At 42.3% G+C, this 22,632-nt stretch overlaps 2 protein-coding genes across 2 annotated transcripts in view; one reads left to right on the forward strand and one right to left on the reverse strand.

Moving 5' to 3' along the window:
- The window catches only part of PTPRQ (protein tyrosine phosphatase receptor type Q), a 1,724,016-nt gene that overhangs the window by 1,245,247 nt on the left and 456,137 nt on the right, over positions 1-22,632 (reverse strand). The gene's annotated exons all lie outside the window — the stretch shown is intronic.
- LOC146855296 (uncharacterized) overlaps positions 1-22,632 on the forward strand; it is a 167,325-nt gene that overhangs the window by 87,041 nt on the left and 57,652 nt on the right. The window lies entirely within an intron of this gene.

A 22,632-nucleotide genomic window follows, 5' to 3' on the forward strand; every position in this document is an offset into this window, starting at 1 on the left:
TCGGGCCCATTGACCTATATTCCATTACTGTATCTAGCATCAGAAGTTTACTTCTGAGAACTATTTTCAAATGCATTTTGCAATAGATAGTGCTGCGCTTGAACTTGATAGTGGTAAAGTGTGTGTAACATAATATAACGTTCCACACCAAGAAGCAAACCCATTTCGTTCGTAATTTGTGAGGGATGACGCAAACAGGGTTTTGCTGCAAATTTAACAAAATCCTATTTCGGATTCTAAAGGTTATAAGTGCAAAATAATATAACCAACATATTTCGTTAGTGCGCGTATTAAGTAATGAAGAAAACGCCTTTCAAATATACTTTGTGTCCAATAAATTCGCTCTATTTCTTATTCTACGATCACGTTGTTCATACATATTATGAATTGGCAGGTTTTATTTGTTTATAAAACTCATTAAACGGGTAAAATTAATTTATGAACAATCAGTGCATAATAAGCTTCCACAACGGTGTCACAATATTTTTTCTTCTTTGCCTGCCATAGTGTAAAACCTATTAAGTAATATGATCTGAGTAAAATTGTTGCTCTGATCCTAATTACTAAAGCCCAACAAATGGTGCAAAATGAGTTTCCACTTTTATTTTTCCTCCAGTACAAATGTTGCCTAATATGGCTGAGTCTTGACTATGATCCAGTTTGCTCCACACACCTGTTAACTCCTGCGTGCTATTCACATCCTGATCCCATATGCAAAGGTCAGATTCAGGTTTTGATGCGCTAAAGCCCAAATAATAAGACTTCCCATCGAATTTTGTGGCACCCACACCTCAGTTCTGCAGCAACAATGAATACACTATGCTTTTAGAAACAACTTATCATTATGTTAGGGCAGCAGTAAAAGATGTCCAACATTTTGAAGACTTCGACTAAGACATCTCGTGAATAGAACATTTCTGAATACTTCAAAGTTCTTGCTTGAATACTTTTACTAAGCATTGGCAAAGGCACTAGATCTTGGCAATCTAAGCGCTATTGGCGTTGTCAATGTCTTTTAGCCATGTGTTATGCACTGAAGTGGATGTATGTGGTGTGCAGTTGAAACATGTGTAGTGTAAATATGTGGCATGATGCAGAGTGGATTTATGTGGAATATAATTATGTTGCATGGTGTGGAATTATTTGGAGTGGCATTGTGTGGCGTGGAGTGGCATGTTGTGGAGTTGAATTATGTGGCAGGATGTTGAATTGGGGTTATAGTGGAAGTGTTTGAGGAATTGTGTGGTGTGAAATTGTGTGGTGTTGAGTGGAGTTATGTGTAGTGGAATTATGTGGCATGGTGTGCAGTGGATTTATGTGGATAGTAATTATATGGTATTGAGGGTAGTGGAATTATATGGAGTGGGACTGTGTGTCATGGAGTATAATGATGTGGAGTGGTATTGTGTGTCATGCAGTGGCATGCAGTGGAGTGGACTTATGTGGTGTGGTGTTGAATTATGTGGCATGATGTAAATTCTGTAGTGAGGACTGGATGTATGTGGTGTGTAGCGAAATTATGTGTTGTGGAGTGGAATTATGTTGTTTGGTGTAGAATTGTGCAGTGTGGAATGGAACTGTGTGAAATTGAATTCTGTGGCATAGACTTGTGTGGCATTAGTGAAATTATGTTGAGTGGAACTATTTGGCATGGTATGAAGTGTATTTATGTGCAGTGTTGCTATGTGGCATGGAGTGGATGTACATAGAGTGCAATTATGTGGTATGGAGTGGAGCTGTAGGTATGTGGAGTTGACTTTTATGTGATGTTGAGTGGTATGTGGGGTGTAAGAATGTTGCATGGTGTGGAATTTTGTGACATTCAATTGTATGTTTTGGAATTGCATGGCGCTGTGTGGAATTATGTGGCATAGTTTGGAGTGGAATTATGTAAAGTGGAATTATGTGACATCATGCGGAGTTTAATTTTGAGGAGTGGAATTATGTTTTGGAGCTGAGTGGATATATGTGGAGTGATTATATGGCATGAAGTTTAATTATGTAAGTTGGAGTGAAATTATGTGTAGTGGATTTACCTGGAGTTAAATTGTGTTGTGTGAAGTGGAATGATGTGGTTTGGAGTGGAATGATGTGGAGTTGAATCATGTGGTGTGGATTTATGAGATGTTAAAATTTGATGTGTGTAGTGAAATTATGCAGTATGGATCTGTATGTTGTGGAATTGCGTGGCACTTAATTGTGTGGCACTGTGTTGAATTATGTGGAGCTGAATGCCTGTTGTCTTCACGGGCCTGCTGAGTGTGGGACACAGTCTGCATTGGTTGGCTACATTGTCCAGTGATCTCTGTGGGGTTTTGTTTGCTGCAGGCAGCAAATCTACTGCAATGCTGAAGGAGCCACTTTCATGGGAGGCGAGCCAAAGTTGTTTCTCTTTTCTCTCCTCTGAAATTGCCTAAGAAAGTGTGAATGCCATCCAGCAGTTGTTGATGCCTCCCCTGCCAGCGCAAGTGTCTTGAGATGATTCCGGCTTCGGGTGATTGGATTGATCAGTGCTTGGAAGTTTGAAAATGGTCTCTTCTGGGGGGAGGTGGGCATGGTGATTAAAGGCAGCTTGCTGAGTTCTTTGTATTTACTTAGTGAGCCAGAGACGTTTCTGAATCTCTTCTTTATAGCAGCATGTTTATTTTAAACATGCATAGGCATGAGGGGCAAAGTTATTCTATTCTTCCTGCTAGACCATGGCATTAGCAGCTTTTCTTCAGGGATTGGCCTTTATATTACGAGCATCTGCAGCCATTAAAACAAGAAACTAACTTGTCTTCGGTTTCTGTCCAGAAAAGGTGCAAGGGCGGGTGGGGGAATAAAGAAACACGAGCAAGGGCAGTGGGTGAGGAGTGGAGACGAAGAAAGACACACATTACTGCATGATCTGTGTAGAGAAAGAAGCAGCAGGTATAGGGGCGCGTGGGAGGCGACGGAGAAGGTGACTATACGAGCACTTGTGTGGAGTGCACAAAGACAAAGAAAAAGTAGCTCCTAAAACGGGAGCAGTGGATGGACACAATTACTTGGTCCATGCTCTGGGGGAGGGCCAAACTCAAGAAGAGGCGTGCACATGCATGCCATCGACAAACAGGAACAAAGGTAATGAAAGAGCCGCTGGGGCGAATGAATGGTAAGGCTTTGGGCAGACTGAAGCTCACTGACTGTTTACAACATGTCTTGAAGAGACAGCACATGCGCTGTCTAGTCGGGACCTAAAAGACCTACGCATCAAACGTCATTTTAAAACGTTTGTATTTATCAAAAAGAGGCAAGCATATTTTTGTCATGCTGAAGAGAAGAAAACCCATATTTTAGGTCTCGACCTATAGACAAGCTTTAGCTGTTGGTTGTCGAAGAACTATTGTCTGCAATACAATATGCATAGAGAGGGCTTTAGTTTATCCGCTTGATCATGATTGGATACTTTCTTTTTCTTTTAACAATTCCGTATTGTTTTTCGTTTGACAGCCAGTATTCACATACATAAAAGGAATATACAATAAAGTTGTCGATGACAGTTTAACCAGCCGTGCTTTACTTTTCCTTCAGTATCAACATGTAAAATTTTGCATACATCATATAAGGTGTACTTAATTTCTTAACTTCCCCCCTCCTAACTTAGCTTCTAATTTGCAGTTGTTCCTTGTGTTAAATTGGGTGTCAGTTCTGGCTAGTATTATTCTATTCCAATATGGGTTACTTTACCTTCATCCATTAATATTCTGAGTGTTCCTAGGATGTTCATTCGTCCTCTGGTTGTCCACTGTTTTCCCCCCTCTCGCCTATCAGGATCTTGCTGTGTATCTTGAGCCAGATCTATCAATTCCCTTTATCATCGTTCCCCAGGCTAAGAGCACCTCCAGCAGTTTCTCATCTCTCCTCGTTTTATGCATATGTTCCTCTTCTACTGTTGGCCATTTTTTAAGGTCAGCCTCCCATTTGTCCCTAGTAGGGCCTCTTAGAGCTAGCCAGTGTATTGCTGTCTTTTAGTCACTATTAGTCCCAATATTAAAACATTTCTGCTGGTTTTACGCTTTGGGTCTCAGGGCAGCAGTCCCAAGAGACAGCTCCTCATCTCTAATGGAACCTTCCATCCTGTTACTCGGTTAAGCTGCTCCATCACATCTGTCCAGTATTCCATTATTATGGGGCAATGCCAGACCAAATGCACACAGTCTGACTTGGGGTACTGGCATCTGGGGCACCATGAGTCGCGTGTTGCATTTATGGCAAGTAGCCGTCAAGGAGGATAGGTATGTCATGTGTATGATGTTGTATTGTATCTGTTTCAACCAAGCACATACTGATACTTACGGACTTCTCCATGTATGCGGTCCCAGTCTACAGGAGTCAGAGGCTTCTCACTAGCCATCCGCCATTTCTCCTCTACCCTGAGTGGCCTACCTTGTCTATCTGCCCGTTGCGATCGATATAGATGTGTTACAAACTTGCGACCCTGCATTGTAATCATTGTGACTAGTGTGTGTATAAGTTCTGGGACATCCGGGAATGTTGGCCAAAGTTGTCGCTCGTGGCAGCCAGTTTTGCGTACTGCAGGAATTGCCCCACACCCAGCGCAAATGTTTCTAGTACGTCCTGGAGTGTGATAAACCTACCCTCAGGGTATAAATCCGACAGCATTAAACCGCCCCCTTCTTTCCATTTCCCCACTGACATTGTCTGTGCTATCTGGGCAAACTGGGGTACCGTCCAATTATCTAATTCTGGTGCATAAGGTGCTTTTTTCAATTACTGTCCGTACCGTGGGTTCTCATATCCTGCCCATTAGTCGTATTAGCGAGGGGAGCAATTTCAGTGTATTCCAAAACCAGACGGACCCCTGCCACCCCTTAACTATCCTTCCCATATTCAGCTCATAGAAACAGTCTTCCTCTCGTGTTATCAGTCATGGCTCCTCGAGGGAGTGCTGCTCTGTGGTGGGGCGGGGCGGGGAGGGGCAGCGCGCACAATGTAATTTGTTTGATTTATTTATGTATGTACTTAACTCCATTCGGCCGTCTGCTGGATCACAACCATCCACCCTGCCCCTCCCCCGCCCCACCGCCCGCAGCACTCCCTCGAGGAGCCGCGACTGCATGTTATATGTATACCCAGGTATCGGACACTGTCCGTTGTCCGTGGAAGCTCTATCTGTGGGAGCTGAGATAGTGTGAGTCTGCCTAGTCCACCCATTGGGAGTAACTGGGATCTAAATGTACTTATTTGAAGTCCTGACACCGCCCCAGACTTTTCAAGCGCTCTCATAAACACTGGAGTAGAAATCGTCGGCCTGCTCAGGTATACTAGGGCATCATCTGCGTATAGAGAGAACAGATGTTCCATTTCTCCTATTGTGATGCAATAGAACACTTGTCTTAAGTGGAAAGCCAGTGGATCTACTGCTATTGCGAATAGCAGCGGGGAGAGTGGGCAGCCCTGCTTGTCTCTGTGAGTTCATGCTCACAGATATGTATCTTCCCCTGTGCACCCTAGCCATTGGGTTTGTGTGGAGTGGTTTTACCCACTCAAAAAATTGGGGGCCCAAACCTATGATGTGGAGCACCGCCAAATGTATCCCCATCTCACCCAGAGCATGGTCTTCCTTTACCGGTACCAGAGACTCAATGACATGTGCCAGACTGCGAATATTTCTGAGGGTGTTTCTGCATGGTATAAACCCTGACTGCTGTTCATGTATGAGCTGGGAGAGATGCAGCAGTAACCTGTTTGCTAGTACATGACTGATGAGCTTGATGTCAACATTTAGCATTGAGAGAGGCCTGTAAGAGCTCGCCGATGCCGGGTTCTTCCCAGGCTTGGCCACTACCACTAGAAGTGCCTCCCACATTGCCAGTGGTAATTCTTTCTTCTCCCAGGCCTCTGAGAGCACCTCCAACATCCTATCCATGATCATTGCCTATAGAATTCGCTGTAAGTCCATCGGTGCCTGGCGACTTTGCTGATTTCAGTTCTGTTATTGCAGCCATTACTTTGGTTTTGGTTATCGGAGCACTCAGGGCCTCCTGGGCCTCTGTGTCCAGTCTGGGCATTGCTATCTCATCTAGATAGGTCGCTATGCTCAAGGTGCACATGGTGTTCTGGGTTCTGTGTATACCTCTTCCAGATGTGCTGCAAATTCTGCTTTGATTTCGTGTTGTGTATGTACTGTTTTACCCTTTCTCTCGCATACCTCTAGTACTGGTGTCAGTTGTATTTCTGTTCTGATCAGGCACATCAGTAGGTGGTCAGATTTGTCTCCCACAAGGTACCACTGCCTTCAACTCTAGTTTCTGCAATATTTTCCCAATCTGTCCCATTGTTCCCCCACCTTCTGACGTTGTGCTGTCCAGCACTGGAGGCCCTCACTGTCTGTGGGAAGTGCTGCCTCTAGTTTGGACAATTCTCGTTCTTGCCTATTTAGGGCCAGCTCAATGGCTCTTTTTACCCCCACCTCTAAGGACATATATATCCCCTAGAGGACCACTTTCCTGGCGTCCCACTCTGCAGCTCTGCTGCCTGTTGTCTGCCAGTTTGTTTGGCACTGACTCTGCCTCTACCATGGCCCACAAACCTGGTCAGTGAGCGCTTCTGCGTTTATCCTCCATAATGGTATCTTAGGTGTAGACCTATGCAGAGCATACACAATCAGTGTGGGGAGTGGTCTGAGAGATACCGGCCAGGTATTATGAGTCTAGGCGACTGTGTGTGTCCTTCACAGGTGTAAGGCATGAGTAGGCTTGTTTGTGTGCAATCTCTTTTGGTGCCAAGGTGCATCATATGTGGCTCTATCGGCCCCCCATTCATTAGTCTTCAGGGGTTCCATCAGTCTGGGTCTCATGTAACAGTGGAATCGTTGCCGTCTCTGTCTGTAAGATACCACTGGTTCCCACCAGGATACGTCACGTGATCTATGTTTTCTTGTGAGGTTGGTCTCCTCTCCTATGTGCCTTGAACCCGGCTTCATTGCCCTCTGCTCCTCCTCTGTTGTTCCAGGCCACCCAGGCCCAGAGAGTCCATCCAGTCCATTGTCTCCTGAGGAGTTTAGTAGAAATGGATCCTGCCGTTGTATTGTACCCGCAACCTCGCAGGGAATATTAGATTGCTTTTTATGTTTTGTTCCCGCAGTTGCAGTCTGACCCCTAGAAATCCATTACGGAGATCTTGTACTTTGCTAGCGTAGTTTGGATAGATTTGGATTTGGATTGAGTGGTCCTCATATTTAGTGGGGCCGTAGGTTCGGATGTGCTGCAGGATCATGTCTCTGTCCCTGTAGTTAAACAGGCGGGCTATTAGAGCGACGAGTGATGTTTCAGGGCGTGGAGGAGGGCCCAGCACCCGGTGCACTCTTTCAATTGAGGAAAATTTAGAGAGTCTGACATTGACGGAGTCTGTCGCTATCCAGCCTTCCAGGAATAATTCTGCAGACGGCCCTTCCACCTTTTCAGAAAAACCTATCAATAGAAGATTGTTGCTTCGGGATTGCCTCTCTGCGTCTTCCACTCTGGCTTCCGTGCAATTTGACTGGGCCTGGAGAGTAGCCACGGTATTGCAAAGCCTTTGTACCTCATTGCATAGTGTCATTACCTCTTCCTCTGTGTTTGTAACTCTTTCCACAACCTTGTGGAGGTCAGGGTGTAAGTGATTGATGTCCATTACCAGCCAGTCAATCTCAGTTTCCAGGGCCACTCGAAAGTCTCTTCAATGCCCTTGTTTCTTTCTTCATGGGCTTGTCGCTTTGTATCGATGCGTAGCGTAATTGTATATATTTTTGGGAGGGAGGCCTCTTAGCATTCCCTCAATTTCCCTTCCCTGCTAGGACTGTCAGTGGAGCAGCCCTCCCTGTACCGTTCACTGTTTCACTTCAAGTGGGAGTTAAGGGGAGGTTAGTTGTGCCATCCGCTGTTAGCTGTATGCCCGAATAAGGTTTTTAATGTTCAAATCCATCTCCCCTGTTTTCCCTCTTATGCCTGCTTGTAGGAGTATGTGCACTCACTGTTGACCTTAAGTAGTCTTGCAGTTCCCAGTGCTATTCTCCTCCGTTTCCCCTCAGTGCTGTTTTTCTCAGGGGTCCCCCAGGTCAGTCCCCACCTCTGAAACCTCATAGGCTCCTTCTGTGCCCCGCTTTGGTGGAGTGTTTCTCTGTGCTCTGGGTCGCCCTTCTCCGAGCCCGCTAATTCCTCTCAGTCACCTCACATAGGGGCCAACACTGCTGGCCACCTATTGACCCGGGGCGTCAACCCCTCTTTGAGACCAACTTTCGCGGCGTGTGCATCTGTGTCCATGGCCTCCTAGCTGGCGTCGGAGGGCCTATCTCCCCGGCATGCTATTGATTTCCTGCCAAATTGGGATTCATGTTCTCAGCCCTCTGGGCCCAGGACCACGCCCTACCTGGGTCTGATCGGGGTGCTACCAGGGTACTGGTAGCCTCTGCCGCACAATCCTTCTCGGGGGCCGGGTCAATTTGTCTCCTTCAGTTGTGTCGGTGGACGGAGGAGGTAAAGATGCAAGCTCCAGCCATCTTCCCCCGCATCAGCGCTCCTTGATACCCCGGACCAGCGACGCCATTCCAAGGTCAGGCACGCCACCCCTTACCTCGATACTGCAAACACTCCGCTCCTCTCCACTGCAGGGTGGCAACCCCTCGACTCCAGTCTCGGGAGAGCAGGATAACCTCCGGCCTCTCTGGGTACGTTTCTTTTATCTCTTCTGCTAAGATTTCAATAGGATTTTGTGATTAGGGGCAGGAGCTCCGCTCTAACGCGTCTACTCGGCCATTCCTGCTTTACAGTTTCTGACTGGTGGACTTGTATCATTTCACTGCCAATGTATCAGACTACTTTTTTGTTTTGCATTGCTCAACTCACTCTATTCCGCAGCTCAATGTCTGCTATATTTTTCATTTATTAACTTATGTTTTTCATGTTTGCAAATGCCCAGCAGCTGCATGTTCATAGTGGTCCTCCGCTCCCTGTTCTGCCATCTTCTCCCCATCTCCCATCCACAGTTTTCTATTTTTTGTTGTTGTTTCTCCCTTCTATTTTATTTTATTTTATTTTATGCTGCTCCAGGCCACTTGCTTTTGCGGCACCTTTCCTTCCACCGTCATCTTCTTCCCCACCTATGGCTTCCTTTTTTAAAGTTATTTTTTTGCGATGGCCCAACAGCTGCACTCCACTATCTAGCTGTTCACTTATCCCTATTGTGCATCAACACATGCATACTTTATTTTTTTAATGTACCCTTGTAATATGGCCGTCTGTCATCTTCAATTGGTTAATTAAGAATACACTAAAAAAAAATCACAAATGACCACCATGTATGCATATACACAAATAGCAACCATATTGGAATGCCATTTTAAAAGCAATAAAAAGCACTCCAAGATGACTGCCACATATGTCTACACTTGCACAGCAAACATTTTGGAATTATATATATTGCTTTAAAAAATGCATTCCAAGGGGCTGTTTGTATGCACACAGATGTGGTGGTCATCCATGGTATATTTTTTTACTTCATTCTTAATTGTTTTAAAAACATTTTTTTATTGTTTTTAACTTAGATCACATAGATTTATTTTACATTTCAAGCAAGCATTGCCCATTGTCAACCATTTACTTATTCTTAGTTCTAAAATTGTAGACTGTCATCTTGGAACAGTAAAAAAGAGTATACAGTGGCAAAACCAATAGGTTTATTGGGTTCTTGGATGAGAACTATTGGGTCTGGCAATATTTGTTAATACTCAACAGTCTTGGTCTACCTCCCCAGCAGTTGTGAACTTGGGTGCCTGTTTTAAAAGATCTCAAATTCAGTCGTGTAACCAACACTCATGCCGGAACTCTTTCGGTGTCTTGAATATATCAAGTCAATATTCTGAATGGAAAGCTTCTATGGCCATTTTTGGAGTGCCAAAAATGACAGCAAATTGCACCATAAAGGAGCCCCACAGTTTGCTGTTGGCCCGCATGGTGGAATTTAAGCTAATTTGCCTGGCCCAGTGGGACTTCTGAAGGCAGCAACTATTTTATCTAATGCCTTCCTACTGCCTCTGCCTAGTATTGGTGCCTGAATCCTGCTCAGTATTTCAGACTATAGAATTCTAGATTCAGGAAGGTAAAAGTAGGAGGGTTTAGATTTGGAGTAGAGCTAAGCTATAGAATTCACTCTTTCAGGTTCTGTGTAAAGAACAGACCCACCTTAATTTCAGACAGCTTCCAAAGACCATACTATTTCTAAGAGCTTTCAGACAGAGTGAGCTGCAGCCTTTGCTATGATTTGCTCATATGGTTAATTAGAGCTATAGTTTGACTGTGAGATCTGCACCCTGAAGCAGCAATTTGGGTACTTGTGTGTTGACTGTGTAAATAGAACTGAACAGCCTAAATACTTCGCTATGGCAAATGTTGAGCTTTAAGACAGGTTATTGCCTTGAGAGAGTACCTCAATTTTAAACTTTGGCAGCAGATTCAGTTTCTAATGAAAATGTCTTGATCTGGATGAGGAGAAATTCCAGTCAGTCATGCCCTTGTCATGTTGTGTGCTTACCTCCGAGTGTGGAGTTTTGAAAGGAAGTGAAAGATAGGACCATCCACAATGGCCTACTCAGATGCTGGAATGGCATTTGACCCCGCAGTCAAATATAACCACTTTTGTAGGCCCTGTTTTAAAGGATGTTGCAATAAATGTCCCAGCTACCACTGAGGCAGTTACATACCTCAAATGTACTATTTAAGTATATATTGTGACGTAGTCCATTACCATCAAATCAAATTTGCATTTGGTTAGCTCCACAATGAGCAAAGTTTTTAATAGTAGGACTACCACTTAAAGTTTGGAAAAGTGGTGGCTTTAACCACTGTATTTCTCTGTGGATACAAATTGGTCACATATCACACCTATTATTAGAAACTGTTTTTTTTAATTTGGGAGGGGAGTAACCCAACCAACTTAATAAAAACACTGGTTAGGTTGAAACACAGTTCTTAGAAAACCTCTGTTTAAACTCTGAATGCTATGCCACAAGAAGCTGACAATCACTCAGAGAAACAATTGCTGAGTTCATCATTACCAACAATTTTAAAGTAAAGAAAACCAGAATGAAATTCCTATATCAATTTAGAGAAAATAGAAAAAATGCAACAAGCAAAAGGCACACAAAAAACATTAAAATTGGACAATGAGACCCAAAGATATGATTTTTATGTTTTATGCGAAAAAATTTACGAAAATTAAAGAATCTCAGTTTGTGTTTAACAGGACCTAGTCGTGATCTCAAGCCAACCAGCTAGTGCAGTTTGCCAAAGTCAAAATATTTATGTAGGGAGTTACTCAATTTTTTGGAGCTCAAAGTCTTCCAGCAGAGCCTGATCCAAGACAAGCCAGTAAGAAGCACTCAAAGCCTGATACATCACTATCGAGCTCCAGCTGAAGCCATTGGGTATGTGCCAAAAGTTCCAATCAAGAAAAAAATGGTTTTGGTAGACACCAAGGTTGCTTTGCTGTTGGAGCAGATTTGCCACCTTGCCCCGTTTCAAGAATTTACTGTCATACTCAGTCACTTTTTTTTTTTTTTTCAAAATCCTCCAGCAGGGCAAGTCTGTAAGCAGTAGCCATGCAGAGGTCCATGAGGCCTAATACCTATATTGTGGCATTCTGTTAGCTCAAAACAGTACAAACTTGGTTTCTTGCCCACTTTGGGTATGATCCTCCCTAATAAAGCCTCAGAAGACATATTCTGGTCCTCCGGAGATGACCAAATGATGTCCAACTTCTCTCCAACTGCTAGAAAAGTTATTTCCTTGCACTTCTTCTAGGTTATCAGTGCAGGCTTCTAGGCAGCAGGTGTCTCTACAGCCAGGACTTGTAAAGGGTAAAGTCCTCTATGGTCAGCCAGGCCTCTCGAAGACAGACATCCTTTTAATTGTTTGTGTTCCTTGAGCAGGCAAATAGGATGTCTACCAGTTGACCCTTTTTGGCATATTCCATCCCCTGTATGCATAAAGAAGTCAGACGTCCTTGAGCCCTTTTCTTCCAGCAAGTTCTTGGTTCTTTAAATGTTGTCTTTTAAAATCTAGAATTGTTCTGAGGAGGTGGTCGTGAGGTCCAAGTCTTATCGTTTGCACTAGATACTGAGTGGAGATTCCCACTACCCAATCATAACTAATTTCTTACCAGTTTCCCAACTCCATTTAAAGAACGTCCTCTTTGGTTTATTACACAAATTTCCAGAAGCTCTAAATCCAAGATGGCTAACTCTTTCTTCTTCTGCAGGGCCAGGCATCTCCCTTAACCACCTCCCTATTTAGGTGAGATGCCCTCCTCTCTACCAGGTGCAAAACTGATTTTCCTTCCTGCTGGGACTGCAGCCACAATTCATGGGATGCCCTGGGGAATAAATGAGAGCAATTCCTGCTAAGTCCCATTTGCCATCACCTAGTTACAGGAAGAAGTGTTAAGTCTGTCTTTTGTTCTACCAGCTTCTCCTGTCTACCTCCCAGATGGCTAATCCCAGTTAAGAGACTAGCTGTTGACTGCACCCATGCCTTTCTGAAGACAAGCCGCTCATTAACTCTCAGCCAGTAATGTGTATTGAGACTCTGGAGTGACATACCAGCTCTCATGCAGCGTAAAGTATACTTTTCCACTAAAGTCATCAATAACCTACTTTTACTATTGAATTACATTTTTGAAACTATGTAAAAAACAACTTTGAATAATTTTGGTATTTTTCCAAGCAACAATATGAAATAAATATTTTATTTAAACCCAGGCCTGTTCATATAGCCTTGACTACAAAGTGAAAACAGCTTTTGGTTAATTTCATTGTGAGGGCCATTCTTTCCTGAACATGAAGTATAACACATGTATATATATTAAGCACCCAGCTTTGTACAGTTGAGGCCTATTACACAAAGGAGTAGCACAATTTATCTTGTGCTCCTGCCGGCAGTTAAGAATGCTCCAGTAATCCAGCTGTAGAAACTCAATCTACAGTGATGCCATGAAGTGAATAAAAGATAAAATCCCCAGTAACTCAGCAATTGCCTATGATCACACTCTTCGTACAACATTCTCACTGAATATAGCCCTGATCCCATATCAATGCAGGGAGCAGCTGTGGGGTCAAAAAAGGTGGCCACCTTGCCATATGCTGGACCTGAAGTTGAACCTGAGCGGAATGCAATGAGAAGCAAACTGAGGGAACCTGCAGAGATCCGGATGGAAGGGGAGAGACGCTGGAGCCCAAAATATTGTACCCATATAACTGGACAATATACAGTCCCTCCCAAAAGGGCCTAACAGAAATCATTACTGTAAAAATCTACTTCCAGAGATTCTGTCAAGGTGGGTGATCAACACCATAACCTTTGCCTATGATGATAATCTGTGCGACTACATGTAGCTAAATACCTTCCATGGGCTTTAACAAAATGTGAGAACAATCCACTGTTACAGGCCTACGATCTTTACCATATGCTCTTCACAATAAATCAGCCAGACCTAACACCTTTGGAATAACTTTTCATAAAAACAGTCTAGAATCATGGCATCGGGCATAACATTTCCCTGCACACCAATCAAGCCTAAAGTTGTTATCATTGGTTTTTCACAATAACCAACTCAGGCCTACTGTACTGAGCATAAGCTTTCCCACCAGGGATACAGTCATAACATTGCAGATGTATACAAAATTACAGTTGGCAAAGCCAACAAGTATCTCTCCTAGCGGGGTTTAACAAGGATTCTCAGAGTACAAATTTTCAATGCTTATGGTTTGTCAGAGGGGATCACCAATACTAGAACTCTTGACTATTATGGTAATCTATGAGTTTACATGTGATAAAACAACTATCTGTACACCTGAATTCAGAGTAATAACAACCCACATTTAAACGTCTATTGACTATCATATGCTTTAAACAATCAATATGTCAGCCGTTCTGCCTTTATTGTCACTTTTCTCAATACATAATCAGGCATATAGCCTTTATCATTGGCTTGTCACCATAAACAACTTAAGCCCATTGTACTGAGCATAAGCGTTCCACAAGGCAACCATCAAGCAAACATAAAAGGTACAAGTGTATACAAAATGACAGTAGGCAAAGCAAAATAGTATCTCTCCTAAGAGAGCCTAATAAGGATGATTGTAGTGCATATCTTCTATCCCCACAGTTTATTTGGGTAGATCAACACCAAAACCCTTGGCTAATTCAGTTATCTGTGAAATTCCTTGTAACAAAGTACCTGCCTATAGGCTTTAGCACAGTGTAATTACAACCCATCTTTTAAATCCTATTGTATTCAACTCATACTTTTCACAATAAGTATGTCAGGACTACTGGCTTTGTCACAGCATTTCATAATAAACATCAATTATATGAAATCTGACATGCTTTTCTGAATGAACTAATGACGTCATCACCTTTTAACTTCTAACACTTCTTGACAGCAAATACATGTACATCCTCCATTGTGATGATGGAGAGGGTGGTTTTCAAGTGGTTTATAGAGGCCACTGCATCAGAGCAGTGGTGGGAGTCAGGAAAACTGTGGAACATGAATTAAACATGCTGGGTGAAACAATTCCTGACCTAGAGCAGGAAAGTGTGTGAACACCTGCAAGTAGGGAACCACTGAGAGAAACCAGCGAAAGATACGCCACAACACCATATCCCATGCCAAATACCTGTAATACTACTCCAGATTATACGTACGTAGTGTAATGAAAGCAAGTGAACCGATCAATATAGTGTTACACTGACACATATTGCATAGGAAGACATTAAACAACTGAATCAATCAATAACAAACAAAAAAAAATGAGGTCGAAAATGAAATGGCAAAGGATAAAACCCCAGGTCCAGATGGGATTTTGGTGGAATCCTGCAGTCAAATTGCTGACATACTACCACCACAGTTGATGACAGTCTACAAGGTAGTACTGGAATAGGTTGCCTTCCATGCCACAGTACCAAAGAGGCAGTAACAATCTCACTCCTTAAAGCCCAACAAGATACACGCGACAAGGCTAGACTGCCTTCTATGCTTAAATGAGATTACAAAATTTACAGCAAAATCCTGTCAAAACAATATATATGTTATTAAATCTGCTGCGTCTAGATGAAAATTGGATCCCAAATGCAACACATCTTTGAACTTACGACAGCACTGCAGAATTATGGAGGAAGATCTATGAGAACACTCTGGTGCTATGATATTATCGATCAACCTAGAAAAGCCACTTAATACACTTAACGAAAGATATATATTCACTGGACCTTGTTGTATGGGTTTGTAGGAGTAATTATTGGGCTGAATTCCCTCTTATATAGGAGCTCTAAAGCAAGGGTCTAGACAGGAAAAATATTGCCTCCACCATACCTATATCCCATGGAACTGGACAGGTCTGTCTGCTGTCGGCCATGTTATTTGTGCTGACAATGGAAACCTTTATCAACATTATTAGAAAATGTGGTATATTGATGACTAAGGTTAGCAGACAGAGTGCATATTATCTCTTTATACATACATTGTTTCCTGATGTTTGTCAAAATCAAAGACCCTAATGACACACACAACTAACAGCCTCAAAAATGTAGTCAATATTCAGGCCTCCGGGCTAATTTAAAATAAACAAGGGGCTTCACACTCGCACCCGCATATGATGATGCTCCACCTAAGCAGTTGAACAAGGGTATAGCATTGGAAATTGACACCTTCTCATATCTAGGCATACTAATTTACAACTCAAATCAAAATTTGTTCCTCCGAAAACTGGGAAGGGCATTACAATCCCTTAAAGGTTGCATAGAATTCTGAAACACATTGCCAATATCAGTCAAAGTGCCCTTGCCAAAATGGTTATGCTTCCACAAGTTCTGTATTATTTTGCCGACCTATCAGTGTACGTACCTTGGCCTTTCTTAAGAGAACTGAATTCTCTGCTTACTAGACTGATCAGGCTGATGTCAGGTAGCTCTTTCTAAACTTAAACTTCAAACTATGGAAGATAACCTGAGTGCTCTGTACTTTAACCAATATTATCTGTCAGCACAACTACAATGGGTGACACAATGGGTCAGGGCAAATAAAATTCAGGAAACAGGACAGAGAGGGGCTGACAAGATAGTCAAGACTACCCACAATAGTTATTGGTGACACTAGAAAATCAAACACAGGGAAAATATTACTCTAGATCAAACAAATCACACTATATGTCTCTCACACCAATTGACATGGTTGCCCCATCCCCAGGGACACTTCACTCCTAAACAATTTGTAGCTTGGACCACACTGGCATTAGGCAACTGTTATATCTCTGGGATAATGAAGACATTCGGACAGTGGATGTTGAAACAAAAATGTGTTAGCTGAGTTATCCATGCATTGTATGTCTTAAATTAGCATTCGCGGCACCATTTTATTTCCAGCGCCATTTTGAGTCATGATCGAAATTAACTTCTGTCTCTCTCATGTTCTACCCCAGCTGAAAGCAGCTGCAATTGTTTTCATTTCTCCAAGGTTGAGCTTCACTGTACTAATCAACACACTGTCTTTGTCTGTGCATACCTTTCCCACTAGATAGGCCTGCTCCCACCCTTAGAGAGGCGGGTGCAGGCAGAGTGACCTTGATGCTGAGATAGCAGGTGCCTGGTCTCTGTATCGGAACCCATCCTTCAGTATCTCCTTTGTTCACCAGCTACCAAATTTCCAGTCAGGGCGGGTCTTTAATGGTTTTTAGTTATTTACTTATTGTAACATCATGCTGGCTGAAGTCAGTGCCTCTACAGCAGAGTTCTTCAATCTGTGGGGCGCGCCCCCCTGGGGGGCGTGGCACCATCTCAGGGGGGGCGCACACTCCACCATAAAACCTCACTTTCATTGTTGTCTACTCCTACGTCGCAGGTACATTTGCTTCTTGCATTTCTTCTTCATTTTTAAATGGGGCTTTATCATTGGAGCACTGCATCCAAGGAGCACACAGGGACGTCACCACTAACGTTCCACCAATGAGTGGGACAGCATCATCGATGGCATGAACATTATACATTGTCAACAGGTAAGTAAAAAGGGCTTTTTTACAAGAATGTTGCCCTGTAATTTACAGCCTTTGAGCATACATTTAGTGTAGCCCATTTCCTCGAAGTTCGTTGGGTTTGGAGGGGGATGGAGGGGAAAACGATGGAGAACGACGTGCATACTCTTATCATTTAATGATAATTTTTGTCTCTTTTTAATTTTTGTCTCCTTTCTACGAAAAGCAGTGCAAGTTCAGTTAACATTAAAGAGCAGAATGCTGCCATCTAGTGTTTTCCTGAATAATGACTGACTCATACCTTTATCATGCTCCTAGGCAGGCCGAGTTTTAAGAATTGTGCTTCCTAGGAATGAGGCAGATGTTATTTGCGACTTGGGCTATTTGAATTTTACTGATGGTCTGTCAATTACATTACAGAAACAGCAAAACTATTGTATAAAAAAAAGGACACCACTGCAGCAGTGTGAATAGCGCTGGTGCAAATACTGCCATTGTTATTTGCAATAGCAAGAACTTCTAACATGGGCAGCAACATAACTGCCACCTGCACCAGTGACTGTGAAGACTTTGAAAGTGTTGAAAATAGAATGGAGGAACTTTGAAAGTGTTTCAAATGACTGTGCCAGAAACATGGAAGCCTCAAAAGCTACGGCTTGCGGGCAACAGGAACTTATGTCTCGTAGAGTTTGAATTTTAGTGGAAGAGTTGTGTGCCTCAGAAAATACTTGTCTAACAGAGTGAGGTCTGTGACAGTGAGAATGCTGCACTCTGCATTCTTTGCACCCCTGCATTCATGATCTAAGCATGTTCCGGCCTGAGATTAAAGTGTCATACAGTGAGCTTGCACATTATTCAGTGGGGCCCAAATCTATGGCAGGGTGGACGGCGTTCACCCTGTGAAAATAGTGGGTGGACGCCGTCCACCCGTGTGCACCCCCACTCATGCCCTCCTCCTGGTGTGTTTGTCATGCAGTGCATAATTCAGAGGATTCTTCTTCTTGCTTTGTGCCAGGATGCAGCCTAGAGCAGGTACCCTGCTTTCTCTGGTATAACACTTGCCCTTTTTCTATTGATGAGCCTTACAGCTAAGTGCTTGGTGTTTTTTTTTTTTACTGGCAATGACTGTGCCACTTTTCTATTGTCACCACCAGCCTTCTGTCTGCACTCCACCACCAGCATTTAGCATCTGGGGTTGTTAATGGCATGCCATTAGATGGCATTGATCTACATGGTCATTCTACTTCAGACAGTTTTAGCGTTTTCATCATTGTCAGTATTACTTACTATTATTTCTACCAGAGACTGTTAATATAGTATTTTCTGACTCTATCAGTTATGGACATGAAATCACCCTTGTAAGTAATTGGTTTTAGGATGGATGGGTTGCACGGTTAAGTTATACCTTTTTAGGTCGAACCTAGGCAGCGCATGCCTTCAACCATGCCCATCACTTTTGATTGGTTCCATTTTCTGCCGTGCATTAATCAGTGCTTGTGATAGGTACATCTGTTTTTTTTGTCCCGCCTTGTGGTGGTTTGTTCCCTGCCATAGCGACTGCCCCGATTACATGTGGCCCTCCACTTATGTAAGGGTTCTTCAATATGTGGGGTGCGACACAATCTCAGGGGGGTGTGCACACCACCCTAAAATCTCACCTTTCGGTATTAAAGACTAAGTGCCATTCCAGACTGGATGTGTAGCACAACCTGAGGATGGCAGTAGCAAAAATCCATCCCCAGATGGAGCGTCTCTGTGGCGAAAAACAGGCACACCCGTCACATTAATGTTGGTGGTGTTATTATTATTCTATGTCGTGTAAAACAAAGCATCCTAGTAAAAGCAATTTGCGCACATTTTCTCTTGGAACATTCTGTTTTGAGCTGTGTAATAAGCCTCTGTCATTTAACGACACCCACTCACAAACCTGCAGTTAACTAAACAATCTTATTGTGTTGAAGATTATTGCCGTATATGGACCGGGATATGTGGGTTGTGGTCGAATATGTGGTGTACCAGATTCCAGAAATTTCTGTCAGGTGGTGGGGGGGCCCGACATTTAAAAAACGTCAGCTGGGGGGGCTCAACCTACAAAAGTTTGGAGACCTCTGCTCTACAGCAATACAAGGAGGTTGGTCAGACCGGACTCCACTCGAGTGTATCCTGAATAAAGCTTACCTGGTTTGTATTCACTACTGTCTGATCGACTTTTAATTTGTATGTAAGGCTGAGAGGTGGTCACAAGTGACCCGGGTGACCCTCCTCGAGTCACTTCCTTTTCCTCACTTATGCATACATTGGAAAAATAGAAAGGAGAAACCTCAAACCCACAAGCTGCTACACAGTGAATTTACTCTCAGAGAAAGAAGACAACAAGTTAAATGGTTACATAATCCCATATGAACCATGGCTAAAACAAGTAAGGATGAAATATGACAAATAAGACACAGAGTTTGGGACAGTTGTAACAGACAAACACTGGAAAAGATTACTAGAATACATCCACAAAGTCTCAAAATCCAATGCAGTTACATAAACAGAAATTACCTAAAGACACTCAACAAAATACACACAAATAGCACTATCATGCCCCAGATGTGCACATGATTAACTTGTCCATATGTTATGAGAGTGTCCCATAATTAATAATTTCTGGAATAAAGTAACCACAGGAAACACTACATCACACTAATCTACATACACCAGCAAACTGCATATGGGTCCTATTTAAACACCCCAAACGAAACAGAGATGGGAACAGATTTGTACACGTGGCATTGTTGCTGACTAACAGAGATATAGCCATGTCATGGTCGATCAACAACATGCCCACCCATTCAGAGATGCTAAAGTAGACCATCAGCAAAATCATTGTATTACACTTGGAGAAAATTGGGATGAAATTGTCTCTGTATTACGGAATTATACACACAAGGAGCACAAATCTAGCACCTTGACTGCCCATCCACAAACTGTACTAACAATAAATTTGAGCATACCTAGTGACCAGCGCAAATAGGTAGATAGACCCAATCATCTGGAAATAGTGGATATGATCATAAACTAGGACCGGTTGACATTTTGTTTACGACAGTGTAATCTCACATAATTTCCAGCATTTCACATTAAGTTTGTTACACAAAATGCCCGAGATTACGCCATTATGCCACATCACATAATTAAGGTTTCGTTTAGGTAAAAGTCCTAATGTGGAAGCATAGGAGCGAGCAACACGAATGAACAGATTGGGAAAGGATGTTGTTTGCTTAATATGTAATTTTGCACTTTCTTTAGCGCTATACACATTTTGTGTCCAAAATGGGCACATGGATGCACTGCACACTACAGGATAGTGAAAAATGGATGCAGTCATCGCCATCATCATAAAACTTTATTCAATTTTCTATAGAAGTTCATAAAAGTACATACAAATGCATAAAATCTCATAAAAACAGACTTCAGATGTGCCAAGACAGCCCTTATTGAATTCATGGATACAGGCCCTCATTATTACACGCTCAAAATCATACAAAGTGCATTAGGTTAAAAGTTAATAAAAAGATTTGGAAACCATAAAGAATAAAACGGCCCCAAACTTCGTTCTTGAGCCACATAGTTCCTCATCCTCATGCATGCCCACAAGAAGGATGCCACGGCGAAACAAGCCATCGCGTTCGGTAATGATTTTAGATAATAACGTTCTACCCGACATGAACAAAAGTGGGTCCTCTTTAAGATAGGAATGATGAATTTCTTTCTTTCCCGGGCATGCAAACTACAAAAGAGTACCAAATGTAGGTCATTTTGTGGTGACTTAGAGTCACAAAGGCACCAAGACAGACCCGAATGTTTAAAACTTCTTGCCGGACACCCCAGCATCAGAGGAATCAGGGTCCGACGAAATCTCATCAAAATGAAACTGAGGTTTCCTCCAGGTAAAGGCCTAATGTGGAAGCATGGGAGCAACACGAATGAACAGATTGGGAATGGATGCTGGTTGCTTCATATGTGATTTTGCACTTTCTGTTAGCGCTATACACATCTTGTGTCCAAAATGGGCACATGGATGCATTGCGCACTAAAGGATAGTGAAAAATGGATACAGTCATTTTCGGTAATAATGTGGAATTTCTTGTAACGTTTTTGGGCATGTCATGTCATTTCCACAAAAGAAATCATGCAGAATTCGCTCACACCTACCAAGGATCAACCTTACAGGGAATTCTAGTGGCCATAAAAGTAGAACATTAGTAGAACTCCTTTTGAAATGCAGGCCTCTAGCACTCAAATGGTGTTACGCCCTGCCCCTACCACAGCCTCCATAAACACACATTTACCACATTTAAGCAACTATAGAATTTCCGGCCTGAGTTTAAATCCAGAAACTAGTGCAAAGAAGCTTTCTTTGTGGGAGAAAATAAATGTTACACGTATCCATGATAAACAGCAATGCAATGTTTAAAGGAAATGGTGCCATGTAATTACTTCAGATGCTGATCAACGAATACACAATGTTTTTAAAAAGCATCCATCTCTGTGGGCTAACATGCGGTGGCCTATCTAAAATATAAAAATATGATTCCGTCCCATGTATCACTGCAGTTCTTTTAAACCGCAGCCCAGCCACTCCTATTTTAAAGTATTCTTATAGGGACATGTTTCATGTTTTAGGATTTTTTCATACCAACTATTTATATGATCTATCTTAAGAGGCATGTTAAACGAAAAACACTAAGGTTTAATAAAAACTGTGAAATAATTTGAGAGAATTTCGAAGTCCATTTACTTCCTTTTACAGAAATATCGATCATCTTCGACTATTTACGCTGATAAAGTGGTTACAATTCCCGAAAATGCATTGGTATCACATTGGCATAATGGAAATGGATTTTCGAATGTCTAATACAAATACAATAATTATATATGGACTTGAAGAGACCGGTGCATCTTGATACCTGGAGTTCTCGGAGGTCACAAGACATCTTGGTGCCCACAAAAAGGGTATTATATATCAGCACGTGGCAAATGGCATTCGTCAATCCCGAAATTAATCAAGAAAGCTATAACAATTTGATCAAATTGAGTGCAAAGGAATAAGTATGCAGTCTGTGGATTTTTTACATTTGTGATTATCTGGTGAGCGCAAGTAAGACTTGAACAAAAAGAACCAAAATAGGGCCTAATGTTATTAGTAGTAAGGTGTTGGATATATTGATTAAGAGATATGATTTTGATTATGGACATTTGTTATATTGAAAGAGAAGGGGAGCTTTTTTAATCGTTTTTTCTTTTTGGAAGTTGATACTTGAGTTTAGCAGTGTCTGTACTCGGAGAGATCACAGATTGCAGTGAAAAGGTAGAGAAGGTAGAGGAGTGATGGCAGTACTATGTAATAAGGACCCTCCTTTCTCTACCGTTCCAATGTAGGCATCTCGCCTTCAAAAGTAAGAAACACAAAAAGGAAAAGAAAGGAAAACACAGATAAAATGAGAGAAAGGAAAAAAGAATACACAACTTATTATAATCAGATTTCACTCCTCCCAAAGTCATTATATATTGCTATTGTCAAAATTACTGTAACAAAT

Source organism: Triturus cristatus, chromosome 4_1, assembly GCF_964204655.1.
Source record: "Triturus cristatus chromosome 4_1, aTriCri1.1, whole genome shotgun sequence".
Taxonomy (NCBI): Eukaryota; Metazoa; Chordata; class Amphibia; order Caudata; family Salamandridae; genus Triturus; species Triturus cristatus.